Consider the following 22,049-nt stretch of genomic DNA (forward strand, 5'->3'; position numbering starts at 1 on the left):
AGCAGTGCCAGATAGACATGATATGCCCCCAGCAGTGCCAGCTACACATGATATGCCTCCATCAGTGCCAGCTACACATGATATGCCCCCAGCAGTGCCAGATACACATGATATGCCCCCCAGCAGTGCCAGATAGATATGATATGCCCCCCAGCAGTGCCAGCTACACATGATATGCTTCCAGCAGTGCCAGCTACACATGATATGCCCCACAGCAGTGCCAGATACACATGATATGCCCCCCAGCAGTGCCAGATACACATGATATGCCCCCCATGAGTGTCAGATACATATGTCCCCACAGTGCCAGATACATATATGCCCCACAGTGCCAGATACATATATGCCCCCAGTGCCAGATACATATATGCCCCCACAGTGCCAGATACATATATACCCCCAAAGTGTCAGATACATATATTCCACCAGTGCCAGATACATATATGCCCCAGTGCCAGATACACATGTCCTCACAGTGCCAGATATGCCCCCACAGTGCCAGATACATATATGCCCCCACAGTGCCAGATACAGATATGCCCCCAGTGTCAGATACATATATGCTCCCAGTGCCAGATACACATTTCCCCACAGTGCCAGATATGCCACCAGTGCCAGATACCCATGTCCCCACACAGTGCCAGATATGCCCCTAGTGCCAGATACACATGTTCCCGGAATGCCAGATATGCCTCCACTGCCAGATACACATGTCCCCACAGTGCCCCCCCCCCCCCCAAGTGCTGCTCAGTGCGCTGCTGCTGCTGATGCTGCTGACTGTTCTCTTGAGGGCGGGGAGGAGAGCACAGAGTGCGCCTATCCTGCCCCTCAGTCTCCGGCGGCAGTGCTCCAATTAGGTGCCGTTCCGTGAGCTAATCAAAGCTCGCAGTCCAGCAGCCAATCAGGAGCCTTAGCTGCTGGTCCGTGAGCTCTGATTGGCTCACGGGCCGGTGCTGCTTACATGGGTGCTTGTCGGAGGTGGGCCGGGGGGGGGGGGGGGGCGGACGGCGTTGCAGTGCAGGGACTTGGCTCCAGGGCAGGCTCTAATATGGCGGCGCGAGGTAGCGGCGCCCATTAAGTGTGGCGCTCTGTTCGGCTGCCCTATTGGAATGTGCCTGAAGCCGGCGCTGTTATTCTGTCACTATTGAATGTGATAAACTTCTCAAATTCACTAAAGAGAGAGAGTTTTATTAAAGTAATGGTTAAATAAATTCCTGCAAAGAAATTGTAAAATGATTCTCTGTGTGTAACCTAACCTAAATTGCAGTTTATTGTGAGTTGCTGTTGAAACTTAGGGGGCTATTTACTAGAGATGAGCGGACATCACATCACACGTCCTGAGCCCGGATCCGAGTCCGGCTTGGGACTTCCCGCCTGACTCGGAAACCAGAACGAGGCAAAATGTCATCATCCCGCTGTCGGATTCTCGCAGGTTTTGAATTCCATATAAGGAGCCGCGCGTCACGGCCATTTTCACTCCAGTCCTGGAGAGTGTAGCGAGAGGACATGTCTCTCTCCTCAGTGTCTGTCTGTGCGGGAAAGTGGTGTGGCGACCTGCTCTTATGTGTCATTCCAGTGCTGTCTTCAGTTCAGTGTCAGTGTCTTGTGCTGCATCAGTCCAGTCACAGTGGTGGTGTCCTCTGCTGCCATAAGTCCAGTGCTGCTGTATAAGTCCAGTCCAGTGGTGCTGTGTTGTGCTGCATCAGTCCAGTGGTGGTGTCCTGTGCTGCCATAAGTCCAGTGGTGGTGTCCTGTGCTGCCATAAGTCCAATGCTGCTGCCATATAAGTCCTGGGGTACTGCCGTATAAGTCCAGTCCAGTGGTACTGCTGTATAAGTCCAGTGGTACTGCTGTATAAGTCCAGTGGTACAGTCATATAAGTCCAGTGGTACTGCTGTATATGTCCAGGGGTACTGCCGTATATATAAGTCAAGTGGTACTGCTGTATATGTCCAGGGGTACTGCCGTATATATAAGTCAAGTGGTACTGCTGTATAAGTCCAGTCCAGTGGTGCAGCCGTATAAGTCCAGGGGTACTGGCGTATAAGTCCAGTGGTACTGCCATATAAGTCCAGTGGTGCAGCCGTATAAGTTCAGGGGTACTGCCGTATAAGTCCAGTGGTACTGCTGTATAAGTCCAGTGGTACAGTCATATAAGTCCAGTGGTACTGCCGTATATGTCCAGGGGTACTGCCGTATATATAAGTCAAATGGTACTGCTGTATAAGTCCAGTCCAGTGGTGCAGCCGTATAAGTCCAGGGGTACTGGCGTATAAGTCCAGTGGTGCAGCCGTATAAGTTCAGAGGTACTGGCGTATAAGTCCAGTGGTACTGCTATATAAGTCCAGTGGTGCAGCCGTATAAGGTCAGGGGTACTGCCGTATAAGTCCAGTGGTGCTGTCCTGTGCTGTATATTATTTACTCTAAATAAAGTGGTTATTAATATTTAATCCAAATAATTTTTACAGGGTTTGCCCTGTGTGGTTTAGGGGTACGCTCTTCTGTGCCGCATATTGTTATATAACTCCGTCCAAATAAAAGGGTTATTATTAGCCAAATTATTTTTACAGGCTTTGCCGTGTTTGTGTGGTTTAGGGGTACGCTCTTCTGTGCCGCATATTGGCCCTCATTCCGAGTTGTTCGCTCGCTATCTGCTTTTAGCAGCCATGCAAATGCTAAGCCGCCGCCCTCTGGGAGTGTATTTTAGCTTAGCAGAAGTGCGAACGAAAGGATCGCAGCGCGGCAACAAAAAAAGATTGTGCAGTTTCTGAGCAGCTCCAGACCTACTAAGTGCGTGCGATCACGTCAGACTATTTAGTTCCTGTTTTGACGTCACGAACACACCCTGCGTTCGGCCAGCCACGCCTGCGTTTCCCCAGGCACGCCTGCGTTTGTATCTGACACGCCTGCGTTTTTCTACACACTCCCAGAAAACGGTCAGTTACCTCCCAGAAATGCCCACTTCATGTCAATCACTCTGCGGCGAGCAGTGCGACTGAAAAGCGTCGCTAGACCTTGTGTAAAACTACTTTGGCTTTTGTGAAAGTACGTCACGCATGCGCATTTCGATGCATGCGCAGAAGTGCCGCTTTTTTGACTAAACGCTGCGCTGCCAACAAAAACAGCTAGCGAACAACTCGGAATGACCACCATTAATATATAACTCCGTCCAAATAAAAGGGTTATTATTATACAAATAATTTTTACAGGCTTTGCCGTGTGTGTGTGGTTTAGGGGTACGCTCTCCTGTGCCGCATATTTTTATATGACTCCGTCCACATAAAAGGTTTATTATTGTCCAAATAATTTTTATAGGCGTGTGTGTGTGTGTGTGTGTGTGTGTGTGTGTGTGTGGTTTAGGGGTAGGCTCTTCTGTGCCGCATATTGGGGGTAATTCCTAGTTGATCGCAGCAGGAATTTTGTTAGCAGTTGGGCAAAACCATGTGCACTGCAGGGGAGGCAGATTTAACATGTGCAGAGAGAGATAGGTTTGGGTGTGGTGAGTTCAATCTGCAATCTAAATTGCAGTGTAAACATAAAGCAGCCAGTATTTACCCTGCACAGAAACAAAATAACCCACCCAAATCTCTCTGCAAATATTATATCTGCCCCCCCTGCAGTGCACATGGTTTTGCCCAACTGCTAAAAAAATTTCCTGCTGCGATCAACTTGGAATTACCCCCATTGTTATATAACTCCATCCAAATAAAAGGGTTATTATTATCCAAATTATTTTTACAGGCTTTGCTGTGTGTGTGTGGTTTAGGTGTACACTCTCCTTTGCCACCAATATTGCGTGTGTATTACATCTGGGCAAATTCCAGCATGTCCCATGTTTTGCACATACAATTAATTTGGTGGTGCAGAATTTATTGAAAAATGACAGGGGCGTGCAGGAGATGCTGTCGGTGGCCTGAAATATTGCAGCCCACTTTCGTCATTCAGCCACTGCGCTCCACTCCTAGATGGGCCAGGTGTTTGTGCCGCACACTTGTGTCGCTTAGCTTAGCCATACAGCAACCTCGATGCACCTCTTTTTCTTCTTTGCATCATGTCCTGTTTGGAGACTAGTTTTTTTAAGTGCCATCCTGTCTGCCACTGCAGTGCCACTCCAATATGGGCCAGGTGTTTGTGCCGCACACTTGTGTCGCTTAGCTTAGCCATACAGCCAGGCCCGTAACTAGGGGGGGGGGGGGGGCTAAGGGGGCATGCTGAGGATTTGAGGGTTCGCTGAGGAGTTACAGAGGAACAGGTTTTTTGGGTTTTTTAACCGGCAGTGTTGTGCTGCTCCAGTGAGACAGCAGACGGCTCTCAGGGCAATGTCGCTGACCCACCTGTCTGCCTACAGCAGCCTCCGATGCTGTGCAGGTAAGCTTCAGTACCTGGGATCTCTCCTATGTCGGCTACTGTCTTAAACTCTCATCTTTGCCATGCAGTGCTGCGACTAGTGTGCAGTGCACTGTACAAGTTATAGAAGCGAGTTGTTGGTGCTGTGTTTTTTAGCAGCCTATGATTCCGGCTGCCTGCCCAGCACCAACCGATAACAAGCTGCAGACTACACCACACTGCCCCAGGCTTATGCTTGCTAACAGGTGCAGTCACCGATGTTACAGAAATCAAAGGTTCACTTTGCTAGCTGTCCACTTAACAGTGGAAACTTAGAGCCTGGACAACCTCCAACTCTCACCGAGTATCACTACAGCAGTTTTGTGGTGAGTTTAAAGACAGACTTTATTATCGGCACTGTGCTCCGCTTTGTCTCCCAGATGGGGGGATTTGGTGTAGTGTATAGGGTATCTAGTGTAGTGTATAGGGGCATGTAGTGTAGTGATGTAGTTCAGCATGTAGGGGATGTAGTATATTGATACAGTGCAGTGGATAGAGGAATGTAGAGCAGTGATGGTGTTATGATATAGTGCAGTGATACAGGGGGTCATTCCGAGTTGATCGCTAGCTGCCGTTGTTCGCAGCGCAGCCATCAGGCAAAAAATCGGCACTTCTGCGCATGCGTATGGTACGCAGTGTGCATGCGCGTCGTTCTTTCACAAAAGCCAACGTAGTTTTACACAAGGTCTAGCGACGCTTTTCAGTCGCACTGCTCGCCACAGAGTGATTGACAGGAAGTGGGTGTTTCTGGGTGGTAACTGAGCGTTTTCAGGGAGTGTGCTGAAAAACGCAGGTGTGCCACATAAAAACGCAGGAGTGGCTGGCCGAACGCAGGGCGTGTTTGTGACGTCAAAACAGGAACTAAACAGTCTGCAGTGATTGCTAGGTAGGAGTAAGTCTCAAGCTACTCTGAAACTGCACAATCTTTTTTTGTAGCAGCGCTGCGATCCTTTTGTTCGCACTTCTGCTAAGCTAAGATACACTGCCAGGGGGTGGCGGCTTAGCGTTTGCACTGCTGCTTAAAACAGCTAACAAGCGATCAACTCGGAATGAGGGCCTTAGTGCAATGTATGGGGACACACAGGGGAGCATGTAGTGGGGCATGTGATGCATAGGGCATTTGAGGCACATAGGGGAATATTGTCCAATAGTTTCCCCCTTTTTTTTTCTTCAAAATTTTTCATAATCTAGGTATGTTAGTCTGACAAGGTGTTTTTTGTTGTTGTTTTTTTTTGGGGGGGGGTTTGTTTTGTGTGTTTTTTTGGGGGGGAGGCACCAAATTACTGCATTGCCCAAGGTGACGAAAATCCTAGTTTCGGCCCTGATCCAGCGACCTCAATGCACCTCTTTTTCTTCTTTGCATGATGTGCTGTTTGGGGCCTATTTTTTAAATCTGCCATCTTGTCTGCCACTGCAGTGCCACTCCTAGATGGGCCAGGTGTTTGTGTCGGCCACTTGTGTCGCTTAGCTTAGTCACACAGCTACCTCATTGCACCTCTTTTTCTTCTTTGCATCATGTGCTGTTTGGGGCCTATTTTTTAAATCTGCCATCCTGTCTGCCACTGCAGTGCTACTCCTAGATGGGCCAGGTGTTTGTGCCGCACACTTGTGTCACTTAGCTTAGTCATCCAGCGACCTTGGTGCAACCTTTTGGCCTAAAAACAATATTGTGAGGTGTTCAGAGTAGACTGGAAATAAGTGGAAATTAATGTTATTGAGGTTAATAATACCGTAAGATCAAAATTACCCCCAAATTATGTGATTTTAGCTGTAGTTATGATTTTTACAAAAATCGTCCAGATTCAAAACCAAAACCCGAATGGGTGGTTTTGGCAAAACCAATCCAGTTTCAAAACACAAGCGAGGATCCAGATCCAAAACCAAAACACAAAACACGAAACGTGCCTGCCGTATATCGCTATATATACTAAGCTTTGGATGGAGACAAAGTGAACGGAGATAAAGTACCAGCCAATCAGCAACTACCTGGCATGTCACAGACTTCATTTGTAAAATGTCACTTAGGAGCTGCTTGGTTGGGACTTTATCTCCGTGTGCTATATCTCCATCCAAGGCTTAGTGAATAGACCCCTTTATCTCTATCCAATGCTTAGTAAATAGACCCCTTAGTCTCATAGATTTTTGTGATACTTACCTCAACGGGTGTCAACAGAGCAATCAACTCTGGTTAATTTTTACCGCTGCGTGATTGAGAGCTTGCTGACCTATGTGGTATGGTAATGCCAAGTGTTCTGATCTTGTTGCCCTGGAGAGAGTGGTCAAATCTGCAAAGAGGATCATTGGCCAATCCTTGCCTAGGTTGGTGGATGTACTAACAGCAAGGAGTCTGTCGAAGGCAACTAAGATGATTGAAGATGGGAGTCACCCATGCAATGTGTTTTTTCCCCTTTTGCCATCAGGGAGACGCTAGAGGTGTTTAAGATGTCGTACCACTAGGTTAAGAAATAGCTACTTCCCTTCTGTGATTGTTGGCTTGAATTCTCAACTTTGCTAAATTTTATGTGATATATTTTATTTGGTGTTTATGATATGATACGAGAATTGCATGTAATTTCACTATGCATGTTCATGTATAGTGACAATAAATTTCTTCTTTTCTTATCTTATTTGGCATCACAAACAGGATTCGAACGTTGAGGGGAAACCCCATTGGAAGTAACCACCAGTACAAAAGGGTGAAGAAGACTTGCCATATTAATTTTTCATGTTCTTCATGTTTGTCACTCCAGCGGTGAAAGTGGTTTCCATGACAAATTAGAAAGACCCTGCTGAGGAAGTGAATCAGGAACAGGTCGAGGTCACAGTCACAGCCCTGTGCATTGAATTATGAAAAAATGTTTGGCTTCTGAGTTATAAAAGTATCTTTAGAATCAATGCTGTGTCAGGCGCTTGGTTTGGGAAACCCATCGGGTCCTAACAGATCCAGGGAGAGATCTTTTGATTCCGCAGGGCCTGGACCTGGCTGTGTGACGATCATATAGCAGGCACCGCCTGGACACACGTCCGTTTCTACAGCAGACAACAGCTACTGAGATAGGGGGGCTGGGCTGACCGGCAAGTTCTTTAGCTATGGGTCTCCACAAACTCATTGACTGCTGATTCCAGGGTGAAGATGACAATGTTAGGACCTGCATCAAAGCTTTATGCAACCTTGGTCTGACCATAAAGACCATTATACCGATGGACCAGGCTGATTGTTCTCTGTGAAACCTGGTTAAGGTAAAAGATAGGCGGATAGATGTCCAGGCAAGTAGCGTGGAACTGATTACTGTCCTTCATGGTCAGCTGCCAAAGGCTTCAAAATCCTTTCTCCTGATCACTTCAATCATCTCATCCCGGCACCACTGACTAGGTCCGGAGCTTGAGCAATGGGCTGGTCTCCACGCTGGTCTGCATGCCGGCAGTACTCCCCATGTGTTTCTTTTCAGCACTGGCCACCAATATCAGGATCCACAGTTCTGGCCAATGTGTCTGTCCTTGCCATCTTTTCTGTCTTCCATCAGCCACTGGACAAAACCTCCATACATACTTCTGCAGGCACTGCCAGAACCTTGCCTGGCAATCTCATTTAGGATCCTGGAGGTTCCATCCTCAATGCCACCTCCTCTCCTCTTCCTGGCCAGCCGGTGGATCTCTCGTGAACAGGACTGCAGGCGCGTGTGGTTTTCAGCTGGTCCTGGTGGAGAGTTACGCAGAGGGAGGCGTTAATTAGTAGAATAAGTTGCTTGTTTCTTTTCCTCCAGTATTTTATGACCGCAATGTTGACAGGGGACGCATAGTAGAGATGTGCACTTGAAATTTTTCGGGTTTTGTGTTTTGGTTTTGGGTTCGGTTCCGCGGCCGTGTTTTGGGTTCGACCGCGTTTTGGCAAAACCTCACCGAATTTTTTTTGTCGGATTCGGGTGTGTTTTGGATTCGTGTTTTTTTTTCAAAAAACACTAAAAAACAGCTTAAATCATAGAATTTGGGGGTCATTTTGATCCCAAAGTATTATTAACCTCAAAAACCATAATTTCCACTCATTTTCAGTCTATTCTGAATACCTCACACCTCACAATATTATTTTTAGTCCTAAAATTTGCACCGAGGTCGCTGGATGACTAAGCTAAGCGACCCTAGTGGCCGACACAAACACCTGGCCCATCTAGGAGTGGCACTGCAGTGTCACGCAGGATGGCCCTTCCAAAAAACACTCCCCAAACAGCACATGACGCAAAGAAGAAAAAAAGAGGCGCAATGAGGTAGCTGTGTGAGTAAGATAAGCGACCCTAGTGGCCGACACAAACACCTGGCCCATCTAGGAGTGGCACTGCAGTGTCACGCAGGATGGCCCTTCCAAAAAACACTCCCCAAACAGCACATGACGCAAAGAAGAAAAAAAGAGGCGCAATGAGGTAGCTGTGTGAGTAAGATAAGCGACCCTAGTGGCCGACACAAACACCTGGCCCATCTAGGAGTGGCACTGCAGTGGCACGCAGGATGGCCCTTCCAAAAAACACTCCCCAAACAGCACATGACGCAAAGAAAAAAAGAGGCGCAATGAGGTAGCTGTGTGAGTAAGATAAGCGACCCTAGTGGCCGACACAAACACCTGGCCCATCTAGGAGTGGCACTGCAGTGTCACGCAGGATGGCCCTTCCAAAAAACACTCCCCAAACAGCACATGACGCAAAGAAGAAAAAAAGAGGCGCAATGAGGTAGCTGTGTGAGTAAGATAAGCGACCCTAGTGGCCGACACAAACACCTGGCCCATCTAGGAGTGGCACTGCAGTGTCACGCAGGATGGCCCTTCCAAAAAACACTCCCCAAACAGCACATGACGCAAAGAAGAAAAAAAGAGGCGCAATGAGGTAGCTGTGTGAGTAAGATAAGCGACCCTAGTGGCCGACACAAACACCTGGCCCATCTAGGAGTGGCACTGCAGTGTCACGCAGGATGGCCCTTCCAAAAAACACTCCCCAAACAGCACATGACGCAAAGAAGAAAAAAAGAGGCGCAATGAGGTAGCTGTGTGAGTAAGATAAGCGACCTTAGTGGCCGACACAAACACCTGGCCCATCTAGGAGTGGCACTGCAGTGGCACGCAGGATGGCCCTTCCAAAAAACACTCCCCAAACAGCACATGACGCAAAGAAAAAAAGAGGCGCAATGAGGTAGCTGTGTGAGTAAGATAAGCGACCCTAGTGGCCGACACAAACACCTGGCCCATCTAGGAGTGGCACTGCAGTGGCACGCAGGATGGCCCTTCCAAAAAACACTCCCCAAACAGCACATGACGCAAAGAAGAAAAAAAGAGGCGCAATGAGGTAGCTGTGTGAGTAAGATAAGCGACCCTAGTGGCCGACACAAACACCTGGCCCATCTAGGAGTGGCACTGCAGTGGCACGCAGGATGGCCCTTCCAAAAAACACTCCCCAAACAGCACATGACGCAAAGAAAAATGAAAGAAAAAAGAGGTGCAAGATGGAATTGTCCTTGGGCCCTCCCACCCACCCTTATGTTGTATAAACAGGACATGCACACTTTAACCAACCCATCATTTCAGTGACAGGGTCTGCCACACGACTGTGACTGAAATGACGGGTTGGTTTGGACCCCCACCAAAAAAGAAGCAATTAATCTCTCCTTGCAGAAACTGGCTCTACAGAGGCAAGATGTCCACCTCATCATCATCCTCCGATATATCACCGTGTACATCCCGCTCCTCACAGATTATCAATTCGTCCCCACTGGAATCCACCATCTCAGCTCCCTGTGTACTACTTTGTGGAGGCAATTGCTGCTGGTCAATGTCTCCACGGAGGAATTGATTATAATTCATTTTAATGAACATCATCTTCTCCACATTTTCTGGAAGTAACCTCGTACGCCGATTGCTGACAAGGTGAGCGGCGGCACTAAACACTCTTTCGGAGTACACACTTGTGGGAGGGCAACTTAGGTAGAATAAAGCCAGTTTGTGCAAGGGCCTCCAAATTGCCTCTTTTTCCTGCCAGTATAAGTACGGACTGTCTGACGTGCCTACTTGGATGCGGTCACTCATATAATCCTCCACCATTCTTTCAATGGGGAGAGAATCATATGCAGTGACAGTAGACGACATGTCCGTAATCGTTGTCAGGTCCTTCAGTCCGGACCAGATGTCAGCATCAGCAGTCGCTCCAGACTGCCCTGCATCACCGCCAGCGGGTGGGCTCGGAATTCTGAGCCTTTTCCTCGCACCCCCAGTTGCGGGAGAATGTGAAGGAGGAGATGTTGACAGGTCGCGTTCCGCTTGACTTGACAATTTTGTCACCAGCAGGTCTTTGAACCCCAGCAGACTTGTGTCTGCCGGAAAGAGAGATCCAAGGTAGGCTTTAAATCTAGGATCGAGCACGGTGGCCAAAATGTAGTGCTCTGATTTCAACAGATTGACCACCCGTGAATCCTTGTTAAGCGAATTAAGGGCTCCATCCACAAGTCCCACATGCCTAGCGGAATCGCTCCCTTTTAGCTCCTCCTTCAATGCCTCCAGCTTCTTCTGCAAAAGCCTGATGAGGGGAATGACCTGACTCAGGCTGGCAGTGTCTGAACTGACTTCACGTGTGGCAAGTTCAAAAGGTTGCAGAACCTTGCACAACGTTGAAATCATTCTCCACTGCGCTTGAGACAGGTACATTCCACCTCCTATATCGTGCTCAATTGTATAGGCTTGAATGGCCTTTTGCTGCTCCTCCAACCTCTGAAGCATATAGAGGGTTGAATTCCACCTCGTTACCACTTCTTGCTTCAGAAGATGGCAGGGCAGGTTCAGGCGTTTTTGGTGGTGCTCCAGTCTTCTGTACGTGGTGCCTGTCCTCTGAAAGTGTCCCGCAATTCTTCTGGCCACCGACAGCATCTCTTGCACGCCCCTGTCGTTTTTTAAAAAATTCTGCACCACCAAATTCAAGGTATGTGCAAAACATGGGACGTGCTGGAATTTGCCCATATTTAATGCACACACAATATTGCTGGCGTTGTCCGATGCCACAAATCCACAGGAGAGTCCAATTGGGGTAAGCCATTCCGCGATGATCTTCCTCAGTTGCCGTAAGAGGTTTTCAGCTGTGTGCGTATTCTGGAAACCGGTGATACAAAGCGTAGCCTGCCTAGGAAAGAGTTGGCGTTTGCGAGATGCTGCTACTGGTGCCGCCGCTGCTGTTCTTGCGGCGGGCGTCCATACATCTACCCAGTGGGCTGTCACAGTCATATAGTCCTGACCCTGCCCTGCTCCACTTGTCCACATGTCCGTGGTTAAGTGGACATTGGGTACAACTGCATTTTTTAGGACACTGGTGAGTCTTTTTCTGACGTCCGTGTACATTCTCGGTATCGCCTGCCTAGAGAAGTGGAACCTAGATGGTATTTGGTAACGGGGGCACACTACCTCAACAAATTGTCTAGTTCCCTGTGAACTAACGGCGGATACCGGACGCACGTCTAACACCAACATAGTTGTCAAGGCCTCAGTTATCCGCTTTGCAACAGGATGACTGCTGTGATATTTCATCTTCCTCGCAAAGGACTGTTGGACAGTCAATTGCTTGGTGGAAGTAGTAAAAGTGGGCTTACGACTTCCCCTCTGGGATGACCATCGACTCCCAGCAGCAACAACAGCAGCGCCAGCAGCAGTAGGCGTTACACGCAAGGATGCATCGGAGGAATCCCAGGCAGGAGAGGACTCGTCAGAATTGCCAGTGACATGGCCTGCAGGACTATTGGCATTCCTGGGGAAGGAGGAAATTGACACTGAGGGAGTTGGTGGGGTGGTTTGCGTGAGCTTGGTTACAAGAGGAAGGGATTTACTGGTCAGTGGACTGCTTCCGCTGTCGCCCAAAGTTTTTGAACTTGTCACTGACTTATTATGAATGCGCTGCAGGTGACGTATAAGGGAGGATGTTCCGAGGTGGTTAACGTCCTTACCCCTACTTATTACAGCTTGACAAAGGCAACACACGGCTTGACAAATGTTGTCCGCATTTCTGGTGAAATACTTCCACACCGAAGAGCTGATTTTTTTTGTATTTTGACCAGGCATGTCAACGGCCCTATTCCTCCCACGGACAACAGGTGTCTCCCCGGGTGCCTGACTTAAACAAACCACCTCACCATCAGAATCCTCCTGGTCAATTTCCTCCCCAGCGCCAGCAACACCCATATTCTCCTCATCCTGGTGTACTTCAACACTGACATCTTCAATCTGACTATCAGGAACTGGACTGCGGGTGCTCCTTCCAGCACTTGCAGGGGGCGTGCAAATGGTGGAAGGCGCATGCTCTTCACGTCCAGTGTTGGGAAGGTCAGGCATCGCAACCGACACAATTGGACTCTCCTTGTGGATTTGGGATTTCGAAGAACGCACAGTTCTTTGCGGTGCTTTTGCCAGCTTGAGTCTTTTCAGTTTTCTAGCGAGAGGCTGAGTGCTTCCATCCTCATGTGAAGCTGAACCACTAGCCATGAACATAGGCCAGGGCCTCAGCCGTTCCTTGCCACTCCGTGTGGTAAATGGCATATTGGCAAGTTTACGCTTCTCCTCCGACAATTTTATTTTAGATTTTGGAGTCCTTTTTTTACTGATATTTGGTGTTTTGGATTTTACATGCTCTGTACTATGACATTGGGCATCGGCCTTGGCAGACGACGTTGCTGGCATTTCATCGTCTCGGCCATGACTAGTGGCAGCAGCTTCAGCACGAGGTGGAAGTGGATCTTGATCTTTCCCTAATTTTGGAACCTCAACATTTTTGTTCTCCATATTTTAATAGGCACAACTAAAAGGCACCTCAGGTAAACAATGGAGATGGATGGATACTAGTATACTTATGGATGGACCAGCGACTGCCGACACAGAGGTAGATACAGCCGTGGACTACCGTACTGTGTCTGCTGCTAATATAGACTGGATGATAATGAGATGAAATTAATATATATATATATATATATATATATAATATCACTAGTACTGCAGCCGGACAGGTATATATATTTATTATGTAATGACTGATGACGGACCTGCTGGACACTGTCAGCTCAGCAGCACCGCAGACTGCTACAGTAAGCTACTATAGCAGTATGTATCAAGAAGAAAGAAAAAAAAAAAAAACACGGGTAGGTGGTATACAATTATGAATGGACCAGCGACTGCCGACACAGAGGTAGCTACAGCCGTGGACTACCGTACTGTGTCTGCTGCTAATATAGACTGGATGATAATGAGATGAAATTAATATATATATATATATAATATCACTAGTACTGCAGCCGGACAGGTATATATATTTATTATGTAATGACTGATGACGGACCTGCTGGACACTGTCAGCTCAGCAGCACCGCAGACTGCTACAGTAAGCTACTATAGTAGTATGTATCAAGAAGAAAAGAAAAAAAAAACACGGGTAGGTGGTATACAATTATGGATGGACCAGCGACTGCCGACACAGAGGTAGCTACAGCCGTGGACTACCGTACTGTGTCTGCTGCTAATATAGACTGGATGATAATGAGATGAAATTAATATATATATATATAATATCACTAGTACTGCAGCCGGACAGGTATATATATTTATTATGTAATGACTGATGACGGACCTGCTGGACACTGTCAGCTCAGCAGCACCGCAGACTGCTACAGTAAGCTACTATAGTAGTATGTATCAAGAAGAAAGAAAAAAAAAAAAAACACGGGTAGGTGGTATACAATTATGGATGGACCAGCGACTGCCGACACAGAGGTAGCTACAGCCGTGGACTACCGTACTGTGTCTGCTGCTAATATAGACTGGATGATAATGAGATGAAATTAATATATATATATATATATAATATCACTAGTACTGCAGCCGGACAGGTATATATATTTATTATGTAATGACTGATGACGGACCTGCTGGACACTGTCAGCTCAGCAGCACCACAGACTGCTACAGTAAGCTACTATAGTAGTATGTATCAAGAAGAAAAAAAAAAAAAAAAAACACGGGTAGGTGGTATACAATTATGGATGGACCAGCGACTGCCAACACAGAGGTAGCTACAGCCGTGGACTACCGTACTGTGTCTGCTGCTAATATAGACTGGATGATAATGAGATGAAATTAATATATATATATATATATATATATATATATAATATCACTAGTACTGCAGCCGGACAGGTATATATATTTATTATGTAATGACTGATGACGGACCTGCTGGACACTGTCAGCTCAGCAGCACCGCAGACTGCTACAGTAAGCTACTATAGTAGTATGTATAAAGAAGAAGAAAGAAAAAAAAAACGGGTAGGTGGTATACAATATTATATATATATTATATACAATTATATATATATATATATATATATATATATATATATATATTAAACTGGTGGTGATTATTAAACTGGTGGTCAGGTCACTGGTCACACTATCAGCAACTTGCAAGTAGTACTCCTAAGCAGACAATCACAATATATATTATACTGGTGGTCAGTGTGGTCACAATCGCAGTGTGGCACTCTGGCAGCAAAAGTGTGCACTGTACGTTATATGTACTCCTGAGTCCTGCTCTCAGACTCTAACTGCTCCCCACTGTCAGTGTCTCCCCCACAAGTCAGATATACATTATACAGTCACACTATCTATCTATCTATCTATCTATCTATCTATCTATCTATCTATCTATCTATCTATCACTTCAGCAAGTAGTAGTACTCCTCCTAATGCTCCCCAAAATTACTACTGTGTCTCTCTCTACTCTAGTCTCACTCTCTTCTTCTCTTCTCTATAAACGGAGAGGACGCCAGCCACGTCCTCTCCCTATGAAACTCAATGCACGTGTGAAAATGGCGGCGACGCGCGGCTCCTTATATAGAATCCGAGTCTCGCGAGAATCCGACAGCGGGATGATGACGTTCGGGCGCGCTCGGGTAAACCGAGCAAGGCGGGAAGATCCGAGTCGCTCGGACCCGTGTAAAAAAACATGAAGTTCGGGCGGGTTCGGTTTCCGAGGAACCGAACCCGCTCATCTCTAACGCATAGGTCACTTTCCTCATCTTCAAGTCACTGTATTAATGCAATGAATGATCCTGCCGCCCAGGCCTCCCGTGTAGCGGCAGTAGCAGCATGTATGAGTGTGAGATGTGTGTGTGTGTCATGTAAAGAAGATTGTAAGTGTTAAATGTACATAGATTTTGTGTATGTAAAGTTTGGACAGACATAATTTTCCTACGCAGCCTATATCAGCTGTATATATTAAGTTGAATAAATGTCTTTTAAACTCTGGCGGGGTGCCACAGTATGACAGGAAAGGCTCTGCCTCACCTGACCGCACGTCACTGGTACAAGATGGCAGTAACCCATAACTATGGACTTTCTGGATGCCCCTCAGGTCGGAACATCGGTGGGCAATGTTGGGGGGGGGGGGGTTGGCATAGGGGGCTATACAATGCTGAGATTGTATAATGGGGAACATGGCTATGCTGAATAATTCAGGGTGAATCACATCATTGGCCACCCGGTCTGCCCACTTTACGCCCACCTAGGAGAATAGACAAGTATGCAGTAACCCCACCACAGCCCAGCCACATAAACCATTTGGGCATGGACTAAAATCCCTTCACTCTATCACAGTTCTTAAGTGCCAATTCTGATGGCAGCATTTTCACAGCTGCCAAAGACAGAAACTGATACCATTTATCACCACCTACCTATACAGGTTGAGTATCCCTTATCCAAAATGCTTGGGACCAGAGGTATTTTGGATATGGGATTTTTCCGTATTTTGGAATAATTGCATACCATAATGAGATATCATGGCGATGGGACCTAAGTCTAAGCACAGAATGCATTTATGTTTCATATACACCTTATACACACAGCCTGAAGGTCATTTTAGCCAATATTTTTAATAACTTTGTGCATTAAACAAAGTGTGTGTACATTCACACAATTTATTTATGTTTCATATACACCTTATACACACAGCCTGAAGGTCATTTAATACAATAGTTTTAATCATTTTGTGTATTAAACAAAGTCTGTGTACATTGAGCCATCAGAAAACAAAGGTTTCACTATTTCACTCTCACTAAAAAAAATCCGTATTTCGGAATATTCCGTATTTTGGAATATTTGGATATGGGATACTCAACCTGTATATTAAAATCTGAACTTATTTTTCAGGAAGGGGGGAGCAAGAATATGTTTGGAGAAACAAAGGACTGTCACCAACAAGATTAAGGATCACTATCCTGGAGCAATAAAGCTGGGTACACGCTGAGAGATATGTCGTCCGATCTGGTGGACTGGACCGGCATATTGCTCAAATCGGCGCATATTGGGATGCGTATAACGTCATCAGGTGTGATGTGCTATACATCAAATCTGATTATATCGCTAGCGAGTCGCGACAAAATGCATGCTAATGATAGACGGAACAGTGAACGATCCATCCTTCATTAACATCGCTCAATGTGTACCCAGGTTCCGATATGTTGGCCCGTTGGGTATACATCCAGGGGCGTAGCCAGAACTTTATGGGCCCCATAGCAACATTTTGAATGGGCCCCTGCCCCAATGATTCGAGAGAGACCGCAGGAGTTGTAAATTTTATAATAGTGCCCTTGCTCATTTTCTGAACCATAGTAGTGCCCTAGTTCACATTATATCACATTGTAGGGCTGCCAATACACATTATGCCACACAGTATCACCCATTCACATTATCACATAGTGTTCCCAGTTCCCATTATGCCACACTATAGTGCCCCAGTTCATATTATGTAACATTATAATATACTCAGTCCAGTTCATTTTATACCACATTAAAGTGAGCATGTCCAGGGTCATGACTAGATATATTGTAGGCAAATGTTTTTATTACCCAATGGTAAAAAATGTATATAACATGTAACATTGACAGGGAAGGTGGGCCCCTCTCAGTTCTGGGCCCCATAGCAGCTGCACTCCCTGCACCTATGGTAGCTACACCCTTGTATATAACACATGTAACTGTGACAGGGAAGGTGGGCCCCTCTCAGTTCTGGGCCCCATAGCAGCTGCACTCCCTGCACCTATGGTAGCTACACCCATGTATATAACACATGTAACTGTGACAGGGAAGGTGGCCCCTCTCAGCTCTGGGCCCCATAGCAGCTGCACTCCCTGTACCTATGGTAGCTACACCCTGTATGTAACACATGTTACTGTGACAGGGAAGATGGGCCCCTCCCAGCTCTGGGCCCCACAGCAGCTGCACTCCCTGCACCTATGGTAGCTACACCCTGTATATAACACGTGTAACTTTGACAGGGAAGGTGGCCCCTCTCAGCTCTGGGCCCCATAGCAGCTGCACTCCCTGCACCTATGGTAGCTACACCCCTGTATGTATGTAACACATGTAACTGTGACAGGGAAGGTGGCCCCTCTCATCTCTGGGCACTCCCTGCACCTATGGTAGCTACACCCTTGTATACATCGCTCCAGTGTGTACCCAGCTTAAAGATCAACTTTGCTTGATTATTTAAATGCATGAATGAAATGAGGCAGTCCAGATAGATTAAACGAGTTATTTATGTATAAATCTATAAATACAAATAATGCAATGGTGCAAAACCCTTTGAAGAACAGCCATTGACAGACGAGGGCCAGCAGTATGGAGTATACAGTGACCACTGCTTGCAGCATTTAAGTCTAATTTTTCTCTAAAAAAATATTTCCCATTTTTTTTTTATTTTGTTATTTCATGTGCAGCTTTATTACGTGCGATTGGGGTTTATACCACCCTCCCGGGGTAAATCTTAGGAAAACAAAAGCTGTATTTTCTGAAGCTTATGAAATTCACACTGTTTTCTATTTCATCAAGTATGTAATTATCAAATAGAAGATTTTGGTACACTAATCCTGCATTGTTAGTGATTAACGCAAATTAAAACTCAGACACTAACAATGAAGTCATTTACATACTGTACATACATAATAACATACAGTATTTAGCTAAATAGTTGAAAGTTCCTTCCCACAGTTGCAGTAAAAGTAAGAATTTATTTTTAAAGTATAATTTTTTTTATGTTTCATTTAGCTTTTTTTTTTTTTTTTTTAAGCATTATAATACCAGGGCGGTTCAATAAGTAAAGTAAAGACCTCTCATGTGTAGTGGTCTCTATATCATGCTAATTTCCCACCATGCCAGAGCAGGTAGACCACTGCTTTTCCTCACACCCATTAGACTGAGGCCAGGATTTATCAAGCTTTGGAGAGTGATAAATTGTACGGTGACAAATTGCCAGCCAATCAGCTCCTAACTGCCATGTTACAGGCTGTGTTTGAAAAATGACAGTTAGGAGCTGATTGGTTGGTACTTTATCACCAAGCTTTTTATCACTCTTCAAGGCTTGATAAATCTGGGCTTGAGCCTCATAACGGTCATACTGCCCCAACATCACGTGTAAGATGGCGGGGCTGGCGGAAACATAGCCACACATTGAGGTGTATTGTGCTTAGATTTCTGCATCTAAAGAGCACAGCATCAGCTGAGATCCATCGCCAACTTGGTCAGGAGTACGGCGATAGCGTCATGTCACGGACACAGGTTTGGGTTTGGTTCTCTGCCTTTGATAACAGCAGGACAGAGGTTTAAGATGAGCAGCGATCTGGTCGGCCTCGCACGCCCACCACAGATGGCAATTTGTGCTGCATTGAAGGTCTGATTCAGGAGGACAGACGCATTTGAGTTAGTGATATTGCTGACGAACTGAACGTCTCAGTGGGTGCTGTGTACAGCATCATTATGAGCAACTGGGGTATAGGCACCTGACACTGATTTCATCTGTGCTCTGATACATGCCTTGGAACAAATGCTTAGACATGGCCATGCTATAGAGTATACGTATATGTACGAGTTGAATAAATGTACACAGTGAGAGAACTTGTTACCTTATTTATTGAACCACCCTCGTACAGTAGAGTTTAAGTAGTAGACACACGGATTCACCGTATGCCCACACGCTGTCGCTGCCACATATTCTGTAGTGATTGTGTTGGTGTATGCCGTAACTACTGCAGAATATATAAAATGTACTGTAGTGATTGTGTTGGTGTATGCCGTAACTACTGCAGAATATATAAAATGTACTGTAGTGATTGTGTTGGTGTATGCCGTAACTACTGCAGAATATATAAAATGTACTGTAGTGATTGTGTTGGTGTATGCCGTAACTACTGCAGAATATATAAAATGTACTGTAGTGATTGTGTTGGTGTATGCCGTAACTACTGCAGAATATATAAAATGTACTGTAGTGATTGTGTTGGTGTATGCCGTAACTACTGCAGAATATATAAAATGTACTGTAGTGATTGTGTTGGTGTATGCCGTAACTACTGCAGAATATATAAAATGTAGTAATTGCTTATACATATACACAAACATTTACCACAATTAAGCAAGTATTTGATTTCAATTACTTTTTATTTCTTCACGGATAGTATCAAATATATTGAGCCTTATTGGGAGTCGGACACAGTTCCGGCTGGGAGCGCTGTTCTCACAGACAGAGTGCGCATGAGCCGCAAAAAGCAATTATAGACTGAGTGTGTGCTGCACCATGTATACACACCTCAGTGGAGGATACAAGAGCGTCCGGTTCACTCAGTAACTAAAACTGCGGGCAAACTTCAGAAAATGCAGTTTTCGGAGGTTTAACCTCTTTTCTCCTATACACCAAGCTCCAGAATGCAATATATTCTGGGGCTTGGATATGTATTTCCTATACTGTGCTATATATTCCTTCCTTCCTCATAGTGGATAAGACTGTAAGTAGCATTGGACTTTGGGCCTAATTCAGAGTTGATTGCAGCAGTTGGGTAAAACCATGTGCACTGCAGGTGGGGCAGATACAACATGTGCAGAGAGAGTTAGATTTGGGTGGGGTGTGTTCAAAATGAAATCTAAATTGCTGTGTAAAAATAAAGCAGCCAGTATTTACCATGCACAGAAACAATATAACCCACCCAAATCTAACTATCTCTGCACGTTACATCTGCCCCACCTGCAGTGCACATGGGCTCTCATTCCGAGTTGTTCGCTCGCTAGCTGCTTTTAGCAGCATTGCACACGCTAGGCCGCCGCCCTCTGGGAGTGTATCTTAGCTTAGCAGAATAGCGAACGAAAGATTAGCAGAACTGCTACTAAATAATTCCTTGCAGTTTCTGAGTAGCTCCAGACCTACTCCTAGATTGCGATCACCTCGGTCCGTTTAGTTCCTGGTTTGACGTCACAAACACGCCCTGCGTTCAGCCAGCCACTCCCCCGTTTCTCCAGCCACTCCTGCGTTTTTACCTGGCACGCCTGCGGTTTTTAGCCCACTCCCTGAAAACGGCCAGTTTCCGCCCAGAAACACCCACTACCTGTCAATCACACTACAATCACTCGAGCGATGATAAAACGTCGCTCGAGCTTGTGTAACTCTCCAAAGTTTTGTGTTAAATTACTTAGCGCATGCGCGCTGCGTACCATGCGCATGCACATTTTCCACCTAATCGCTACGTTGCGAAAAACGGCAACGCGCGAACAACTCGGAATAACCACCTTGGTTTTGCCCAACTGCTAACAAATTTGCTGATGTGCTCAACTCTGAATGACCCCCTTTATCACCCATTAATTTATTTATTCATTTTTTTTCCTTTTTGGTGTTTTGTTAATTTATGGATAATTGGGTTCCATATAAAAAAAAAAATCATACACACACATATATATATACAGTATATAAAAGTATGTATATTTACTTTCTTATGTATTAGATGCATAGGGGGGTATTCAATTAGTGTCGGATCTTCTCCTACACTGAGGATCCGACACTTCACAATTGTATTGCAGGTCGTTTCCGCCCGTTCCTCGCAGAATCAAATCATTAATTTACATCTTCTCTTATGGGCGAAAATGAATGGTCGAAATCGGACCAGTTTTCGACCGCAGCTGGGCAGATAACACATGGATGAGCTGAGATTCTGCTCATCCATGTTTTTTTCAACACTTCTGCATTTTCGACAGGGGCGGAAAACCGGCACTTCAATTGAATAGTAAAGTGTTGAAAAGTTCAGATTATCAGCGGAAAGTGCCAACTTTCCGCCCTGTCGAAAATTTCTACACTAATTAAATATTTTGATTATTATCGTAACTGCTATTACTATATTATTTTTATCAACACAAATATATGTCATTGTATAGTATATTGGCAACTCGACATACTCCCCAATAACAAATAACGCAGCTTTGCGTTTATATACATAGAAAAGACACAATTCTTCTTCTCCTTTCATTCTAACGCCATCGAGGAAAACGACAGCCGCAATCTCTTAAGTTGCTTTTGCAAACATATTGAACCCGACCAATTTGTTCTGACAAATCTGCGGCATTAAGCGGAGGGTATACTAAGTCCACAGGCACACAGGCAGTAACTGTTGATATGCCAAAGCTGTTTGTCAATTCAATTTGACAGCTTCAGCCTATTCAACCCTTTGTCAATGGCCTGTCTAAAAAATGTTAACCCGACTGGGTCTTGGGGTGTGGGAGTTCTAAGTCCTCTTGGCTACCACTGTATAATGAACAGACTGTTTCATTAAAGGGACAATTCATTCTG

The 22,049-nt window shown here is 45.7% G+C and overlaps 1 pseudogene; it reads right to left on the reverse strand.

Annotated features, from left to right (window-relative positions):
* Positions 1 to 7,470: 7,470 nt before the first annotated feature.
* The window catches only part of LOC135028823 (diphosphomevalonate decarboxylase-like), a 47,763-nt pseudogene continuing 33,184 nt past the window's right edge, over positions 7,471 to 22,049 (reverse strand).

Source organism: Pseudophryne corroboree, chromosome 2 (genome assembly GCF_028390025.1).
Source record: "Pseudophryne corroboree isolate aPseCor3 chromosome 2, aPseCor3.hap2, whole genome shotgun sequence".
NCBI classification, from domain to species: Eukaryota; Metazoa; Chordata; class Amphibia; order Anura; family Myobatrachidae; genus Pseudophryne; species Pseudophryne corroboree.